Here is a 19394-nt window from a genome sequence, read left to right as displayed (position 1 = left end):
TGAACACTTCCAGGAATGGTGATTTCACCACTTTCCTTGACAGCCTATTCTAAAGCCTGACTACCCTTTCAGTGAAGGAATTTTTCCTAATATTCAGTCTAAACCTTCTCAGGCACAACTTAAGGCCATTTCCTCTCATCATGTCATTTGTTACCTCTGAGAAAAGAGTAACCTCCTCCTTGCCACAAGGGAGGAGATATATAAAGAGTGATAAAGGCCCCCTAAACCTCCTTTTCTCCAGCTAAACAGGCCCCTCTTTTCCTCAGCCACTCCTCATCAGACTTCTTTTCCAGACCCTTCACTTGCTGTGTTGCCCTTCTCTGGATGTGCTCCAGCCCCTCCATGTCTTTCTTGCAGTGAGGGGCCCAGAACTGGACACAGCACTCGAGGTGTGGCTCAGCAGGGCCCTACATGGGGGACAATCACTGCCCTGATCTTGCTGGCCACAGCATTGCTGATACAGGCCAGGTGCCAATGGCCTTCTTGGCTACCTGGGCACAGCTGGCTCATGTTCAGCTGGCTCTCAGCCAGTATGCTGTGTGTCTCTAATCCCAGGGACAACTGTGGTTTTAAAGTTCATGATCTAGATAGCCTGACAAGTAGACCTAAGAATCTTCAGCATGAAAGAAAGCCTTTGCTGGCAACTATGATACAATTCATCCACATTGTAGTTCTGTTCAAAAAATAATTGCTGGTTTATGCACTTACCAGATTTCTCCCTAAGTTTACTTATGGAAAGATGAGGTGACTCTGAGGGCACCTGGCTGTCAGCTGCCCTTAGACCCCAGCATCATAGTTGCTGCTGTGGTTCTACTGCCTGTGACAGCTTGTAAGCCCAGTCTCCCTCTCTCTGCATCTCTCTCACCTGTGAGTGCCCAAATGTACAACTCTGAATGGCAAAATGTAAGAGAAACCAAAACTAGATCAATTTGTCTAGGCAGGCAGAGCCCTTTTCACCTCACAGACAGAACAGACAATGTTGTTTTGATGAATTCTTTTCACCTGGAAACACAGGGACAGGGGAACAGAATCACTTCATTAATTCCTGTCAGTTTTGCTAAATTGTCTCATTTTTCTCTGTTTCCTTTTGGGATCCTCCTATCTCAAGCTAAAATCCCCAGAGCCACAGATATCCTCCTCCCACTGCCTGTTTCAATGCCAGCCTGATAGAGTCTGGAAAAATCATTGTAGTACTACAGATGATGTGGCCAACAATACCTTTGCAGCTTGTATGATGTTGATGGAAGGATGTCAAAATATTGCCACAGTATTCAGTCTTTGAATAACAGGTGAGACAGAGAAGACAGGATTTTTTCTGTCTTTCTCATCCCTGTTGCCCTTTTCTGGAGACCAGCTCACCCATAAGGTGTGCAGATGGAATGATCTCACCAAAGAACCACAACCTGTCCCTGGAAGGTCTCACCCTCTGATGGACACAGAGAAAGAACATGCTCTGTGCTGGCACTTTGCTGAGGTGAGCTGGGGCATTGCCTGCTGTGGGTAAGGAAACAGAGACTTCTGCCCTCTCATTCCTCTTATTCCTGAGGGGTACTACTTGCCCAGCTCCATCAGGGGACGGTGAGAACAGAGCAGGAGCAGCTCTGAGGTCAGAATGGGTGACGAGGTCTGCAGACACACAGTGGTGTGCTGTACTGCTTAACCTCACTTTGGCCTCATCTGCACAGGGGCTTTAATCTTGGTCTGCTTGTTACCAGAAACTTTGTCTGTCAGCAGCGCAGGTGCTCAACAGGGCAGCTTGCATTCCTTTGCAGGCTCTGGCACCTACCACAGAGTGACAGCTGCAGCTTTGATGGCCAAATCAGGTTTGTCATTATGCTGAGCCTAATGCCATGTTTCTCCTCACTCCAACTCAGTATAGCACTCTTATGCAGCACTACTGAATGACACCAGGATATCCTGACTGAGTATCACTGCTGGGTTGACTGTTACCTGTACAGATGTGAGACCTTGCCCTTGTTTGGTCTGCAGTTGCTACACACACCAGGAGATAATCTTGCAAAAGCCATATTGAATATTCTTCAGTTCAAGTCCTGCCTCTCTGGGTCAGCTGCAGCAGCAGGAGGCTCACTGGTCTTAAGGTCAGCAAGATGAATGGTGGAGAAACTTCTGGATCCTCTGAATGCAATTTTTTGTTTGTTTAATTTAGTAACATTCATATCAATTCATCTGTTCCTTTGCCTTCCCTCCTGTCATCAGGTTTCTTAAAAAATAATACACACCCCTGGCTTTTAGTGGGATTTTGCAGGATTAATTTGACAGGATCTATCCCTTGGTCATACACACACACTACACCTGAGGATGGCCTGATATGTCCATCTCACAGTTAATTTACATAAAAGCGCTGATCTGCAATTAATGCTGTCTTTCCCCAGGCAGAGTATAACAGTCTCAGCTCTGCAACTGTAGCTAGCAGGTACAAAATGTGTATCAGTTCACTCACAAAAGGCACATGACCCGATTAAAATCCCAAATGAGAGGCAACTGGAACAACAGAAATAACAGAGTCTGGGGTTGGTTTTTTTTTTTTTTTTTTTGTTTTTTTTTTTTTTTTTTTTTTTTTTTTTTTTTTTGTTTTTGTTTTTGTTTTTTTTTAAAAAAAAAAAAACACGAAGTTTTTCTTCAAATCTAAATTTCTGAGGGGTAGCTTGTAAAATGAACTACCAGAACATGTTCCCTTTTTTCAAAAGCAAGAAAGTCCCGGGATCATATCTCTGTATCTCACAAGTTCTGCTCTCTACAGTGTAAAAATACAATTCAAACAGACAAAGAATATATAAGAACTAAACTTTGAAAGAGGAAGTTGTAGACTCTGAATAACCACAGCACTATTTTATAGGCACCAGTTTATCAATGATTAGCTAAAGATTTTACAGTTAAAAATGTGTCAATATGTTTTGTAACTTAGGATAGAAACATGCATAACTCAATCCACAAAGACCTAAAAGACTGTCCTGGTTTGAATGACAGGTGTCTGCCAATAAAGGCAGGAGCTTCTCTTTGAAATGGAGAATGTAAACTCCTTCCCTACCAATTATTATAATTTTAAAATAAGGGGCTTCAGGCAAAGATATGAGAATTAGGAATAACAGTTCTTTACTAGGAAAATTATAATAGAAATACAGTATTACAGAACAGTCCCAAAACACTGACAGAGTCAGAATACAGCCTGACACCCTGTCAGTCAGGGTGTTGGTATCAGTCCCATTAAATGGTGGCTGCAGTCCTCCTGCAGTGGCAGATGTGGTTCAGTTGAAGCCATGGCCCTGTAGAAGGTGCAGCTTTCTTCTGAAGGTCCAAGGATGATTTGGAAAGGTCCAGCTTTCCTCTGGAATCCAGTTGAAAGAAGGTACCTTGGTGTCCAAAATCTCAGTTTTTATCTAGGTAGGAAAGGTTTGGTTCCTCCCCCTGGCTGGAGCATCTCCCAATGGGATGATGTAATTTTATCAGTCATACAATGAGACTTAATGTAGCAGATGATATCTTCCTGGAGAGAGGATGGGTTGTGGAAAAGATACAGATGACTGCCCCATCTGGTTTTAAAGATGGCCCATTAGCAGATGGTATGTGCCATGGAGGTAAGGATCACTGGCCCATCTGGCTTCAACAGATGGTGACAGAATACACATTTCTGATCACATCCTGTATTGTAACCCAAGACAAAGACCCTGCTTCAGCCAGGCCAACAGCATGTGTATCATATCCTGCAACCAGAGTTTTTGAAAGAAGTGCTGACCTTGTGGCTTGGATACACTCTCATCACCTGGTGGAAGCCTGTGGGGAGAGCATTGTGCAAGGTGCTGTCTTCAGATAATTCTGTAATTTTTTCTTTTCTTTTCTCTCTGTCACAGACTTCATGTTGAATTGCACTGGCTTTTAATTAAAACACCTATTATTGCAAAGGACTTGCAACCTGCCCTCAAGTTCACTCTCCCATTATTCCTGGTAAGGCCATTCCTAGCCATGAAGCATCCCATACTTTATCCAGGATAGATATTCTGAGTCATGTGCTTTTATGGAGGGATCATAAAGCTGTGATATAAATACAGTTGTATTATACCAGGCTGGCAGCTTACCTGCCCAGGACCCTGTTGTACTGTGCCAACAGCAAATACCTACAATAGGAGCACAGGGGCTGTGATACTTATGAACACTCTCACCCATTTTGCAGTTCAGTGACTTCCTTGGGCTGGAGGTTTTGTACCCAATAACCTGCCATGACGTTGCACATTTGTGTTCTGCACCTGTGCAAACTTTTCACATCCACAGCCTCCTACAGTACAGAAACCCACATTTTATGAGACAAGCACCTCTTCATCTCTCTTGGAACAGAGCAGCTACGAATCTCTTTTGATGACCTTCATGTTTATATTGGCAAAGAACTGTCATTTGCTGGTCATCTTTTCCATGCCTCTCAGGACTTTATAACCACCTCTCTTCAGACACCTCTTTCTCAGGCTGCTGAGCCCTATCTGATGTTGCTACATCTTCTACAGAAGCTGTTTCACTGACTCTTCTCCAAATATTCCCAGTCTTCTTCATCAATTCTGAGCCTTGCACATGATACTGAAGTGAGATGCACCAAAGGGCTGAGAAAGTGGCCCCAGGACACTCTGTTAATCTCTCAGTCCCTTTTCCACTGTGACTATTCTTAGAAGTGCATTTGCTTTTTTTGACTACTATTCAGACAGACCTGAGAAGTCCACCCATAGATTTGATCAACTTCATTTGTGCTGTCAGGTCTCATAATTTATTTTTATCCTCTGCTGACTCTTTTTCAACCAATACACATGTAAGTTCTGAATTTGCTGACAGACCACCAGAAAATGCCTTCAAGAAGCCTGAGCATACTCTATGAATAGAAGTTCCCTTATCCATACACATCCCAAACCCTTCAAAGCACTTCAGGAGGTTTGTGAGGTAGGGCTTCTCTTTAGAGAAGTCATGGTCTTTCTTCCTCAGTATATTCTATTTTTCCTTCCTATTTTTTGTTAAACCCAATTTCTAATAATGGGCTCAATCAGGCTCTGTTAGTTCCTTGGATCTCCTCCAGAACCTTTTCAGAAAATTCAGTTACTTCATCTGTGAGCTCTGGCAGATCCCTTGGGTAAATATTGTTCGCTTGCCCTGAAGTATCAAGGTTCATTTTTCTCCTGTGTTCCACAGTTTCTTCTATAGTAAGTTCAATTATACAGATCCTCTAAAAGTTCTACATAAATAACTAAACCTTCTAAAGTTTGTCCATGAGGAGCACACTTTTCTTCTGTCATGGCTTTACCTTGTCTTCTGCAGTGATAATCTATGGCTCAACAGACAATCCGACTCCTGAAGTGTTTAAAAGACTATTTATGATCTTTTACCCCATTTCAGGATATTGCACATTCACTTTTCTGGCCTGCCTTATTTTATTTTTACATTTAATCTGCCAGAGTTTATGAATTTTCCAATTTTACTCACTGGACATAACTCAGTTATCTGAAGGATGCTGTGTCCCTTTTGACAAACACCACCTAATATCTTTGTTTTGCCTTGCAAGCTTCCTTCCTCCCCCTTTTCTTGATCTGCAGTATACACTCACTTTCTGTCACTAGTACTGAGGCTGGTGGCAGGCAAAAAAATCCATTTTAAATTTTGGATGGTGTCAGATAGCAGAGAATTTTGTGTGTACATACATGCCCAAAGCTGAACTTTGAGCTGTCCTCTAAAGCACAAGCCAAAGACTAGTTGTACATTTTGATAGTAGCTGGACTAAACAATACTGGCATGACCTAAATACTCCAATCAGTAGCAAGATAGGAGACAGATCCACCATCCAGGAGGCAACCAAAACCTAGGGGTCAGGGCTAGAAACAAGAAGGTGAAGATCATGTTTAGATGAAAAACACTGGAAGTAGGGCAAGATCCTGGAGATGAAGGAGATGTGTGGAGACAAATGTTGGGGACTGCTCAATAACCTTGGCCAGTAATGCTTGAGAAAGGCAACTGAGAGGGGCTGCACAGTACAAACTGAGAACTTTCACCTTGACAGATCTCCACCATGTTCCTACCAGGAAGGGGAGACCTGGTGATGTAACACTGAGGGGAAAGAAGAGTGTGTGAAATACCAAGCAGTTAAAAGCTGTACAAGTTGTAGTCCTGTTAATTCTTAAATAAATGTAAATAAATGTCCATATCCAGGCATGCTATGAGCTAACCTTTACTCTGTCTGAACTGTGACAGGTCCTTAACTAGTCTCCATACTGTCAAAGGATTAATGTCCTTGGCTTCTTTCTGAAGTTCCTTTCTGATGTGTTTCTTCCCTAGGTCAAATGGTCCTGCAATGGAAGAGAACCTGGGCACATTATAGGTGTCTGTCACCATAGAAGACAAACAAATACCCCTCCTAACACACAGTTGCTAGCAATCCTGTCTGACAATTAACATACATTTTCCCACACTTAAGTTTTAATCTCTGTCTACCTATTTCTCTTCAGGCCTATAAAACACTTCTGGACTGATAGGTATCAAATATTTTTCTCTTTGGTTTAGTAGAGTGCCCATGCTGAGAGCAGCCAACACTACCACATCGTGGCTCAGTGTGAATGAAGATGAAAAGCTGGCAACTGTCCTCTAAATGGCAAGCCCTGACTTTCACTTTGAATTGCAGAGGGCCCAATCTCCTCTCTTGTTTCAGGTCTCTCATCAAGCACATGGAGAAGATGCCTCCATAATCCTGTAACAGGCAGAAGGACTTGAGAAACCAGCTATGGCATTAGGCCAGGAGTCATGGTGCTCAGGACCTGCATTTTGCCAGTGGTCAAGTATCATGAGGAAATATGCCCAGGACAGTTCTGGAAGAGCCACTCATAAAATACTTTAGGAGAAATGTTCTCTGAAGTAATAGTTTTTTGGTGTTCTTCCTTTTATCGTTTCACTTTCAATTACCTATGTGATAATCTTTGTTTACAGGCCAGCAAAACACAAGTTTTTACTCTCTGTGCAGGAATGAAAGACTTCTGAACGACAAATCAATCTGATTAATGCAGAAGACACTTTATTGTGTACCTTATACCTTATACATTCTAAAACTACTCTTCACATGATCATGCATTTTTTGATTGGTGCCTTTATTTTGTCTACAAGCTCTGCATGCACTTTGCAGGAAGTATGATTGGTTACAGTCCAGTTCTTCACCACTCACCTTTATCTTGGTTCTGCTAATCTTGGTATTCTGCTTTTCAGCTTCTTTTTTCTTAATTTAGCATAATTTATGTTTCAGTAGCTTTGACAAATTCAAGTGCATTTGACAAAAAGACTGAAAACCAGCTAAAAATGGCTCGGCTGGTACACCTGGTATAGGTTATAGCCTAAACTATTAAAATACATTGGTATCAAATCCTCAATTCCTCCTGCATTCTCTAATTTGAAATATCTTGTTCTGCCTATTTTTTCTGTAGAGCCATCTCTTGGGCTCTCTGGAAGGAAATGCTGTCATCACAGCATCAAGCAGTACTGGCACATAGTAACTGAGCAGGCAGGAGGGTGCTGGCCCTGGCCCCTTGTGTCAGTAATACCTGTTTCCAGAAGCCTGAGGCAGGACAAGATGAATTTCGCCCTTCTGTCCAAAGCATTCTTCTTGCCAGCTGGAGCTGAACTTTTCTTCTCTATAACCTCTCCTCCCTCTCTGCTGCCCTTTGCAGGCCAAGAGGGAGAGCATGTAGTGCTGATGCTGTTTTTAAAACCAAGATGACAGAATATGCCAACACCATTAATCACACCTTTTCCCAAAGGCCATCCAGAAGATAATGGAATTCTTCAGCCAGTGAAGGAAGTGATTCATTGCCTCACACCACTTGCTACATTCACAGAATCATAGAACGTTCTGTGTTGGAAGGGACCCATAAGGAAGGCACTCATCAAGTCCACACCATGTGCCTGAGAGCCTTGTCCAAACACTTCTTGAGCTCTGTCAGGCTTGGTGCTATGACCACTGCCCTGTGGAGCCTGTTCCAGTGCCCAACGACCCTCTGGGTGAAAAACCTTTTCTTAATATCTAATCTGAACCTCCCCTGTCACAGCTTCAGGCCATTCCCTTAGGTCCTAGTTCTGGTGATCAGATTCCACCTAAGCTGCCTGGTTTGTATTGGTTTACTGCTCTGAAGAAGTGACTGTTAATACTGTTTATCACTATAAGGGTAACTTTGGTGGAGAAGCTGAAAGGTACCCAGGAAGAGAGCTGTGATTCTCACTGTAAATACCTCACAGAAAAGTGGATGTCTTCCTGTTACATACATCCAGCTTCATGCACAAGGAGTGCCTGGTGTGTAGTTGGGATACTGAGCACTTCATGCCAAAATAATGAAAACCAGTCAGCACCTACTGTGCAAGGCCTGGGCAGTAGTCCAGGATTGAAACTGTCAGGTTGGTAACAGGGCAGATGAACAAAAGGAGATAGACTCTGCAAGGAAGGCTGGTGTTGAAGAGAATTGATGGTCAGCCAGAGGTACACAGAAAATATTCCTAGGGAAATTTGGCAAGATGGGATGGACATCCCAGCTCTGGTGAAATGCTACATTGAAATTGAATTAAAAATTCAAAAATTCTAAATTGAAAAAAAAAAAGGAAAGCCAGAATTCATTCAATACTCAAGAATAGCTGTGCAAAGCCTGAGAATAACTCCAGAATATTCAATGTTGTTATGGTTTGATAAGAACCAAATTACTTCCTTGTAAAGCTAGGAAGGTCATTGGGTAACACAATTGAATGTGTATGACAGAAAATATGTGCCATATGATAAAAGTAATAATTTAAGGTATTCATAATCTTTACTGAAGAAAATTAACTAACCACTCAAGACAAAGACCTGTTCATTATTGTAGGCAGCTCAGTAAAAACACTCCATGTGCTATACAGCAGAAAGAGCAAACAAAATATTAGGATATGAAAGTAAGAAAGAAAATGATACTGAAAATATAGCATCAATAGTGTAAGTCTCCTCTGGAAAAACCTGTTTGTTCTAGTCATTTGATCAAAAAAGAAGAATGAAATTAAATGAAGATCAGAGAGGTTCAGAAGTGGTGATAATAACTCTTGGGCATTAGTCTTCCATTTCAAGGGAAATGAAAGTATGGACTTATTTAATTGTTTACAGCACACATAGGGATTTGTGGGAAAGAGGTGATACATCCTCCCAAAACCAGAGACCCCTGACCCTGCAAAGCCAGCTGACCTTATTCAGGTCTCCAGAGAAATACAGGACATCCAGCTGACATGCCAAGATGTGCTGATTGCCATATTGTAACTGATAATTGGTTCTGTTTTGCTTCTGCCCAGGATATGATCCCTAGGCAGATGGAGGCTGGATCCCTCTCTGCCCCTTCCATTGACCAGTGCCCTGTCCTTGAGCAGAGGGGCAGCACTGGTGCTGACATGGGGACTCATGCATATATTATGTCCTTTCTTTGTGAGAGTGAACTCTTGGTATTTACAGGTGGTTGAATATGCCTCAATTCCTTTGCAAACCTGATTCTGAAATGTTTCTGAAAGACCTGTCTGATGAGTCACAGGGGTTCCCAAAGGAATCAAGAAATAATCTTGCAACGTCTTGGCATTGCATGGCTGCTTTTCCAGACTGATTTAACCATCATTTAGGAGGTTGTAGGACGCAGTAATGATGGAACCAAGATATTTTGTTTTCCTAAGGTTCTCCACAGCTCCTGCTGGCCTTGTGCATACCTACAGTTCTAAATGCAATTGTCCACAGAGCATCAGTCCTGAGCGTGTGCTTTGTAATGCTTAGTTGATAGTAAACAGCACCTCACATAGGTGTGCAATGGAAAAAAATAATGATTTTGTCCAGTGTAACCGAAGATTTACAAGGAAACATGTGAAATCCTGTCAAGTGAAATTTTTTTAAAGTCAAATTCAAAAGTGTGACCTTCAAATGACAGTTCTTTTTTAAACTGCAATTACCTTTTTTTAGTGGGAAAAGGGGAAACGATTCATTTTGAGTCTGTCAAAATGCTGGTTTGGGCAGTGATGTTTCCATTAACTGCAATTAGTGAATTTGACTAGCTCTAGAGTAGAAAAAAGATGACAGAATACTTTTTAACCTCTATAATTTTCACTTTTTCTGTTTTAAATTAAGTTCTAGCTGTATGACGGTACCCAAACACATTTATATGGCCCAAAGCATGATAGTGTAGTATTAGTACCCTGGAGTCCAAAAAAATCCTTCCTACAAACAACATCAGGACTTAGGGCATCTGGAGTAGCCAGATTCAGTGCCATCTCAAACAGAATTAATCTGATCTACTGAGTCCAGTAGGTTTCTTCTGGGGAGAAATGGCTGAAGGGACAGCATCTCTCCCCTCCTTAAATTCTGTGAGCATTAATTCAGTTCCTAGGAATCAGGACAAAAATCATGGTAGCAAAATGAAAAAACAATGTTTATGGAAAACCCCTAGAGGTAGGATATAATGCTATATAAAATCAAGGAGTCTTCTGACTAGTCTCTGCTCCAGTGGTGTACAAACATAGAAGAGTGATGATGGAGGGTCTCTGAACTCCACAGAATGGAAAAAATCCATGGGCAAGCTAGAGGAAAGGATTGACTGTACCATAGGTATGATAAAGCCATTTGAAATTTGCCTGTGCTCATTAAAATAAAAGCTCATTAATTAGAGAGTAATGATATGTTGCCATCCTCATCATACAAATACAGCTCAAATAGCAGTATTCATTATGGTGGGCTCTAAAAGCACTAATCCAACACAGAATATCCAAACAAGACTGAAAACCACAGGTGTTGTATTGACAGAAAGCAGAACACAAAAAATCCTGGAGAGCAAAGAAGAAAAAATCACTGGGCAATGTATAAAAAGTTCCTTGAACATATTAAAATTGAAAGGTGTCGTGTATGCCAGATCCTCATGACATTAAGGCTGTAAGAGACAGCTAAAGAGGATGGAATGCTAAAGAGAGAGTTAAGGAGGAAAAGGAAAGCTACATGAATGATGTGTTATTACCCTTGCTATCAGAAAAAAATCATAGACATTCTTATCTCAAGGGCACTTGTTTTGGAGCCATAATGTGACATTAACTGAGGTGGAAAGTCCTTAAAGAGAGATTGGAGGGCAGCCTGAGCAATTTAAATTGGATTTTAAAGGCTGACAGAACCAGACAGTTCATCACAGCAGTCCATGAGCAATAAAAAGAGCACTAATACAGTAGGTTTATGATATACACATAAAAATGCCACTGGCTTTGAATGTCAAAGTCAATATGCTATCTAATCTTATTCCACAGCAACCCTAATCCACCTTTCTGCTACACCTGCAAGTGTAATGTATTCCCAACACTGTGTCCAAAGTTCTGCTCAGTGTCAGCCTCTGGTGGGCTGCAACAGCTGCCAAGAAAAGACAATACTGTAAAAGGCAGAAAGAGGTCCTCTGAAGCCAAAGACTGCTTAGCCTGACAGGAATCACAGGAAAAACAATGAAAAACAAGAGTTTAGGGCTGAGAGTAATTAATACAAAACTACAGGACTAAAACATAATTGCTGCATAGCAATTACCTAGTAACATTTGAGGAATACAGATCTTCTTAAATTCAAGTTGGGTTGACTGACATATCCCTTCAGAAGTGAAATAACTGAGCTTTATACTTCACATAACATGGATCAAGAATTGCCCAACAGATATCAATAGAGACAGATCATCAATTCATGGGGAATTCCTCCAGCCCCAGTAAACCACTCACTGTTTTCCAATATGTTCATCAGTACCCTGGCAGCAGCTACAAACACACTGGTGAGAATATCTGCAGAAAATTCACGGATTAAGATAATGATAAATAGTACTCAAGAAAAAGCATTTCCCCTCAGATTGCTTTCAAACATCTGTGTTTAACACAGAGAAACTCAGACTTGTGCATCAAGGCGTAAGGAATTCACGCCAGGCACAGAAAGGGCACCACCTGCTGCAAAGTATTACTGGCAACTAAATGTGACCTTTCCATTGCATGTGGTGGCATGGAAGGCTCAGGTTCCTTGTGCTCCTACAAATGAGGAAATAATAGGAGCATGCAAATGTGGGATTTTTTTTTCACTGTCTGGCTGTGCTGAGTGTGTTGAAGGAATACTGAATACATGCCAAAAAGAGGGATAAGTGAATGGACAACGTACAGAACTAAAGCAGAAAACATACCTTATGAGTCCACTCTATTCAAATTATCAAGCTAAGACTGAGGAATAATTTGACCAACGTGCATAAATATTATATGGAGAAAAATGATGCATACTTCATCTGGACTTTTAAATCTAATAAAGTAAGCCTAAGTATGGACCAATGAAACTAAAGGTCAGTAAATCCCAGCTGGAAATCAGACATGATCTGTGACAAGAGATGTGGCCTGCCATGGATCATACTAATTTAAAAAAAAAAGGTCTACTAGTCAGCATGTCTTTGGGGAAAATAAATCTTGCTAAACACAAGTTTGGCTGTCAGACACAGCCCTTCAGAAGTGAAATACCTAGGCTTTACATATGATGTGAAGCAGCCTTTAGCTGGATCAAGATTACTTACTTTCCTGAACGTGGCATAATTTTACATAATTAATTATACAAAGTATTTCAAGCCACATGATCATCTGTAAAGTGCATTTAGACTCCATTTAAACATGTTTTAGGTTTCTGCTGAGGTTTTGTGGAGAGAGATGGTCTCTGGACAGAAGAAGGCAATTGTACAGGTGCAATGAAACCTAATTGTCAGTGCTGCTAGATGGTATTTTGTACTCCTCTCTTAAACTACAGCCATGGCATGAAAAAAATCAGAGCCACTTAGTCTAGACTTGATGCCATAATTGCTTTGGTTTTCACTTGCAGCAAATATAATATGGAGAAATCCATTGGATACAATAGCCCAGGTTGCTGTGTACTAAGGGTGAAGGATCTACTGGCAGGAGTCCTAGCTGAGTAAATGATGCTTTAATGCCCTTGGGACATCACCATACTGGATAATAACTGTTATGGTGAAGTATCTAACAGCTTAAGATAAGGCTCTTCTTATTAATTAAAGTTTAATATTAATATAAATATTAAAAATAGTCCTATTGTAAATGTACTATTGTTGAAGGATACAAAGGTTCAAATGCTCAGTATAAATCAAGTAGTATAAATCACATATGTTGTCTTGTGTAAACAAAGTCTGACTGAAATGTTTTGTTTTTTTTCCTGGGAGGTGTTTAATGCCATCCCTACCCAGCTGTGCAGAAAACAATTGTGTAGATGTGTCCCTTTCCAGCCCTTTGCTGTTGTTTTCTTCAAACAGCCCTTTATGGATCAGTCTCTGCAAAGCCCCAGTGAGGTCTGAAACTGCATCCTGCACAGTGCACTGCTGAGACTGCTTTGAAGAACTATGCTGCTCTCCAGACCAGAAGAAAGTCACAGCTTTCACTGTAGATTTGTTTCTATTCGGAGCTACAGGATGAATTACTTAATGCTTGGGTAAGCTCTTTGTTAGAATGAGAACCAACAGATACTCCACTCTAGGTGTCATTTCTTTTAACAAAACCATGGTAATTCATGAAATGTGAGTTCAACACTTATTTATAATCTATTCAAGAAGTACTATCCATGGGAAAATAAAAATAGTCACAAAGTTTCCTATAGTCACAGTCTGTTAACTGAACTCATGCAAGTGTTTCAGGCATTCAGAGTGGGCAAGCACAGCCATAGGTCCCATCAATGGTCAACTAATGTTTGAGGGGATTCAGTTACTGTATCTGGGCACATGTTCCACTTGGCTACTGGCATGAATCTGTTTTTTCCATTTCCACTATCAATGTAAGTCTTGCACAACACAGAAATCTCATGTCAAGACTTTGATTTCTTCAGTCGTTCATGTCATTCTTCTTACAGACACTGGTAAAAATCCTGTCAGAGTGAAGTATTGCTTCTAGTCCAGTTGGAAGATCACTCTTATAATTCTACAAGGCAAAAGGGTCATCATAAAAAGTAATTTGTTCTCATTCCTCCTAACTTCTGTGTGGAGCAACAGCCATCCTTCATAGTGGATGAAAGTTCACTTTGGGGATAAAACTCTGTGACTGGTTAGTAAAGTGTTTGTGAAGATAGTTGACTTCACAGAAAGAAATGAAATAATAAACTATGCAATGATTATCATGCCTTTGAAATTAGCTTCAACCCTACCTTGGGATAAATGGACTTTTTTTATATATCCACTTGTTTCCTCATCCCACTTTGTGAGTGCCTTTAGGAAGGTCTCAAGGTGCCTTTTGTCACAAGGTCCACTTGTGAGTAGTATCAGGAAAGGTCAGTCCTGGAAGAAATTTTGCATCCTTTTGTGCAACAAAGACACATTGTGTCTTTGTAACAGATACTGGTGACATCTTGGTGATTCAAGGGATAATTTTTATCTGAAGTTGCTACAGAGAGACATTATGTGAGCATTTCATGAAGCCTTCCCTAAAATTCCCACTATAGGCTGAAAAACTGACTTTTCCCCAGCCGCCAGAAATACTTCACAAATGAGCTTCATAAATATAAAAAACTTATTTTCAAATACAGCCTTTTTTATAAAGCAGCACATAAATGACTATATTAAAAGTGACTTTTATGAAAAATTCAATGTGTTTGTGGGCAGACAAGAATACCGTGGGTTTGGTTATCAGGCAATGTGCACTACCCCAATTCAGAAGAATCTCAGCCATTCTTTACTTAGTAATTAATAATTACTAGTAATTAGTAATTAATTTGTTGTATTTGCTGCATGTAGTTCATTCACCCTTCTTCTAGTAGTGTTGTCAAGGCAATCATTTCGCAGCACATTTTCCACTGGTGAGTCCAGTTAAGTCTTCTTCCTTTTAGCTGTAGAGACATCTAAATAATACTCCATCTATTGTCTGCTAAGGTAATGCTCACAGCTGATGGCAAGTTGTTATCTTCAAACTGATGAATAAGCAATTGTCTGTTAGTGCCCTGGTGGGTAAATATCTGTGTTTGCTCTATTGACCCCCATATTTCTGTGTGTGGCTCAAGCTATGTCCCTCTCAATTCTGTCTCCCACAACACAGGCACACTTCTTGCCTTCTGTTCACAACAAATATATCTCCAGTGCATTTGTAATGCAGAGTAGGCAACATTTTGCAGTTGCCTGACATTCAACAGTTTCCTCTGTTTTCCTTGTGATTCTTCCCAGGTGACTAATTTTTCCACCAGTCATAGCAAATAGCTGTTCTGATACTGTTTAATTCTGTATTCCACAAAGCAGCTGGTTTTGAATGTTCAGACAGGCCTCTAGTTTAATACACACAAAAATTGATTAGATAAGTCATTAGGCTCAAAGGTCTATGTCATCTAAGGCATTATTTACTTCTTTAAATCCTTGCCCAATCAATTTCCAGCCAGGCACACAGGGCTAAATGCAAAGCTGGAGAAGGCACCAATCCATTTTTACCTCTTCACAATGCCTATCACCGGCACTGAGGAAGGAACTGTTAGCTGGGAGGTGCACAAGTGCAATGAAAGACTTTAGGTGTTGCTAGGTGAAGCCAATTTGTATTTGTTTTTATTTTGGGGAGCAGCATATGGCAGCTTTTCACTGAGTCTGAGGTCAGTCATATTTCCAGGCACAGAATGACACACACAAGCATGTCTCTAACCTGTGACTCATTTCTCAGCCCTTGCACTGTGCTTTGCCTTGGCGACTAGAGGAACTTTTATTTTCCACTCATGCCAAAGTTCAAAGCCTCCAGTGTAACAGCAACCTGCAAATTGTCTGGGAGTCAAAGATGCTCTGCTCAATGACCCTGTGACTGCACACCTTTGCCTCCTCAGATCCTTGGGAGCCTGTCTTCCCCATTTAATCACAATGCTTTTACTGTAAGACACAAAGAGAGGTCCAGCAGCTGCTCATCAAGAATCCAAATGAATGGGCAGAAACTGAGTGACCTCAGTCCAAAGTAAAAGATGGGTCTTTCATCTTCTCACACAGTAATAATACGAAGCAGGAAATATTTGGTCTGAAGGACAGACTAGGATTCCCTGTTAGCTTTCTCCCTATTTTTTTGCAGGGCCACATAGTGTTTGTAGTGAGACACCAGAGAGGCTCCTGCAAATGCTCAGAGGGAACCTGAAAAAAGAACAGATGGACTTTTTCCTAGAAGTGACCACAGAAATAGCCTCATGAGCTATTTGACTAAGAAAATGAAAGAACTTGAGGGACTTGAGAAATCTTATTAGAAAATATATTAAGAAAAAAGGGCTTCAAAACCAGTTATGGAGAAACAGGCCAAAAATGAGGGGAATTTTGACAGAGGAAGAACCAATACAGCAGTTCTCAGCCTGTATCCCGTCTCTTGCCATAACTTCCTTTTTTTTCCCTATAATTTCCATTCTGTAGCCTATGGAAGAGACTGTTTTTGGGGTAGGCAAGTACACAAACCAATCAACACACAGAATTAGCTCTACTTGATAGGATCTCCTAAAAAGTCACAACCCCACAGCAGAAGAGCATGGTCTTCTGACAACCAGAGGTATTGGAAACCTTTAGGAGGATTTTTTCTGTTGCTCTGTTTGCACCCATGCACTTTAATTCTTAATTTTTGTAAAATTTTGCCTTGCCCCAAAGTGACAGAATTTATACATTTTGTTTGGGAGTGCCCTGCACCTTTTTGACACCTGAACAGAACAGTGCAAAAAGAAGTAATTGAACTGATCTTGTTCAATATTGTGCAGGACACAACAATGGCACATGCAGACAATACTGTCTGCCCTTTGCAGGCATCTTGCAAAGGTGTGCACCTAGATTATCTTCTGCCTTGCAGCAGTGTAGATTCTTAAAACAAGACAGCTCAGATCACTCAGAATAAGGGCAGCACAGACATCCTAATAAAATCTGCTTTTTCTGTAGAGTTCTGAAGCGCCAGCTGCCCCATTTTTAGATAAAAGATTCTGAATTCCCTGGCCAGCTCTATATGTGGAATGAGTGGCACAGGTTCCTCTGGACACAGCCTGGATGCTGTCCTGCCTGCTTGCCAGATCTGCCTGTGCCTGAATCGCTGCCCATGCTGGACAGCCAGTCCCAGCTCCACTTGGGAATGCACAGAGCCAGCTTCAGAGGCACTGGTAAAACAAAAGGAAGCAAGACTGGATTTGATCTGTCACAGATTACTGACCCAGGTGGAGAAAATGAGAAATGGTTTCTTAAACAAGGAGCTGTAAAAAAGTAAATATGAAAGTTGGTAGTATTTGATATTTCACCTTAGAAGAAAAAAATCTTGCACTCCCCATGCTGAAGCACACCTAGAGCCTTTTCTAAACTATAGATGTAAATTCTTAATAGGAGAACTTCATTCAGTTTAACCAACTCACAGTGATTTGTGCTAGGCTGTCCATTTCAAATGAACTGATCACTGAGGTAAAAATACTGAGTTTATATATGGATCTGCACAAGCACCCTCCACAAATGATACAGAACATCCCCCCAAACTATTTGTGTTATAAGTACATAACATTAGCAATTATCAAATAGCAATAAAAACTCATACGTGTTAATAGGATAATGCCATTGAAAGGAAACAAAATTAAATGGCACATAATTAAATTGTGGAATGAGTGGTTTTTGCTCTCCAGCAAAAACCTGCTGGCAAGGGTGCTCTGGACAGGAGCTCAGGCTAATGGAGCCACAAGTTCAGCAGGTTCACCTTATCTGTACCACACAGCACCTAGCCAGTAATTGCACACTGTGAGCAGCTGCCCTCCACTCACAGGTATGGGAGCCTCCTAACACTGTCCTTGCTCTCTTGGGTCACTTCCCATCAAGAAAACACTGACCTGACTGTGAGAAAGGGAGCAGGCAGTGAACACTGGCAGAAGTACCACTGCAAATGAGATTGACTTTGCTAGAAAGATTTTCTTCTGTGTGGTTGTCAGAAAACCACTCCGGAAATGCTGGAGGCTGCATGTTTGTGAGGTGAACTCATTACTCCCAGGGTTGAGGAAAGCTTCCTGAAGGTAATGAGCCGCAATGCCTGGTATGAAGTAGGTGTGCACACAAATTTGGCATTTACCTGCTATTCATGGGTTTGATTTTGAAACAAAGTAGGCTTGAAAGCCACCATATGATAGTGGCCATTATAAGTATAACCTGTTCCTTTGTAGCAATTTTTGTCCAATGGGCTTATTCTCTACATACTCCTTCTTGATGCTGATTCCCTTCTGTTGGGCAGGTATGTATAACCAAAAGCCTAGATCAGCAAGATGCGTTAAATTTTGATGTGTATATCCTTCAGAACCCGACAAGCAATGCAGAAATGAGAGGTCATTCTTCCCAACCACAGAATCTTTAACAAACACATTATTTTACATAGCAATGACATGAATATCCAGCTTTACTTTCCAAGCTGACAAGGCATAAAGTAATGAATTAACCTACATTTATTCTGGATAATTTTTACTGACAACAGTGAAAACTAAATCTGTCTGTAACTTGCCCATTTCTGCCAGTATTTTCCTGAAAAGTGGAATAGCTTTGAAAGACAGAAACTTTGGAGATAGCCAGCAATTGCAGGATTTCTTTAAATCAGGGTCAAACTTTGCACTCATCAGCTCCTAGTAAAGTGGTTTTGATATACCTATTCAGGCACCTAGAGCAGTGCAAGTGTCTCATAAGAGCCAAGACAAAGCCTTTTACTTTGATCTGATTGATGTTTTTCAATTAACTGAGACTAGACAGGAGCCAAACTGCAGTATCCATGTAAATGTGACCTGACAACTGCAGTTTGTGGCAAGGACAGCCTTTGTTTTGGTAAGACTGCACCAAAGAGAAGAAAATACTCATGCAAATGGGGAGGTGATCCTCCATTTATTCACCTGTGTAGTTCTAATTTCAGGCATGTTTTGGCTCAAGCATTTTGTGACAACCAGAATGAGGCAGACAGGATTTTCTATGTATTTGACATATCATTATTTGATAGTCCATGCTGGTTGTGTTAAGAATGCAGTAGATATTAAAACCACAAAGTGAATACCATACTGGATAGCATGATTAAACATATAGTAAGGTAGAGAGTATTCATGAAGGAGCAGAAAAAAAATGCCAGAATGTGATCCACATGCCAATGGGCAGAATGCATTGAATGAATGGGTAATGGGACTTAGTAATTTGTACAATTTCATCAGTTCACAAATAACACTGCCAAATCAAAGCAGCTATCTATTTTCTGCCCAAGAGCCACACATTATTTTTTCTTCATTACTCAATCTTCTTTAGTTTGATCCTATATAAGCTTAAAACCGTGAGGGAAAAAATACAGCCTGCATGGAAAATTGCTGTGGGATTGCAAAAGATATAAAACTTGCCAAAGAAAATGAACTC

At 40.8% G+C, this 19394-nt stretch overlaps 2 protein-coding genes across 3 annotated transcripts in view; both read right to left on the bottom strand.

The window, feature by feature from the left end:
- FBXO40 (F-box protein 40) overlaps positions 1–19394 on the bottom strand; it is a 277886-nt gene that overhangs the window by 111392 nt on the left and 147100 nt on the right. The gene's annotated exons all lie outside the window — the stretch shown is intronic.
- CASR (calcium sensing receptor) overlaps positions 1–19394 on the bottom strand; it is a 73154-nt gene that overhangs the window by 10479 nt on the left and 43281 nt on the right. The gene's annotated exons all lie outside the window — the stretch shown is intronic.

The sequence above is a fragment of the Erithacus rubecula genome (genome assembly GCF_903797595.1).
Source record: "Erithacus rubecula genome assembly, chromosome: 1".
Taxonomy (NCBI): Eukaryota; Metazoa; Chordata; class Aves; order Passeriformes; family Muscicapidae; genus Erithacus; species Erithacus rubecula.
The sequence above is the reverse complement of the archived record's forward strand: the minus strand, read 5'-3'. Positions and strand labels throughout refer to the sequence as shown.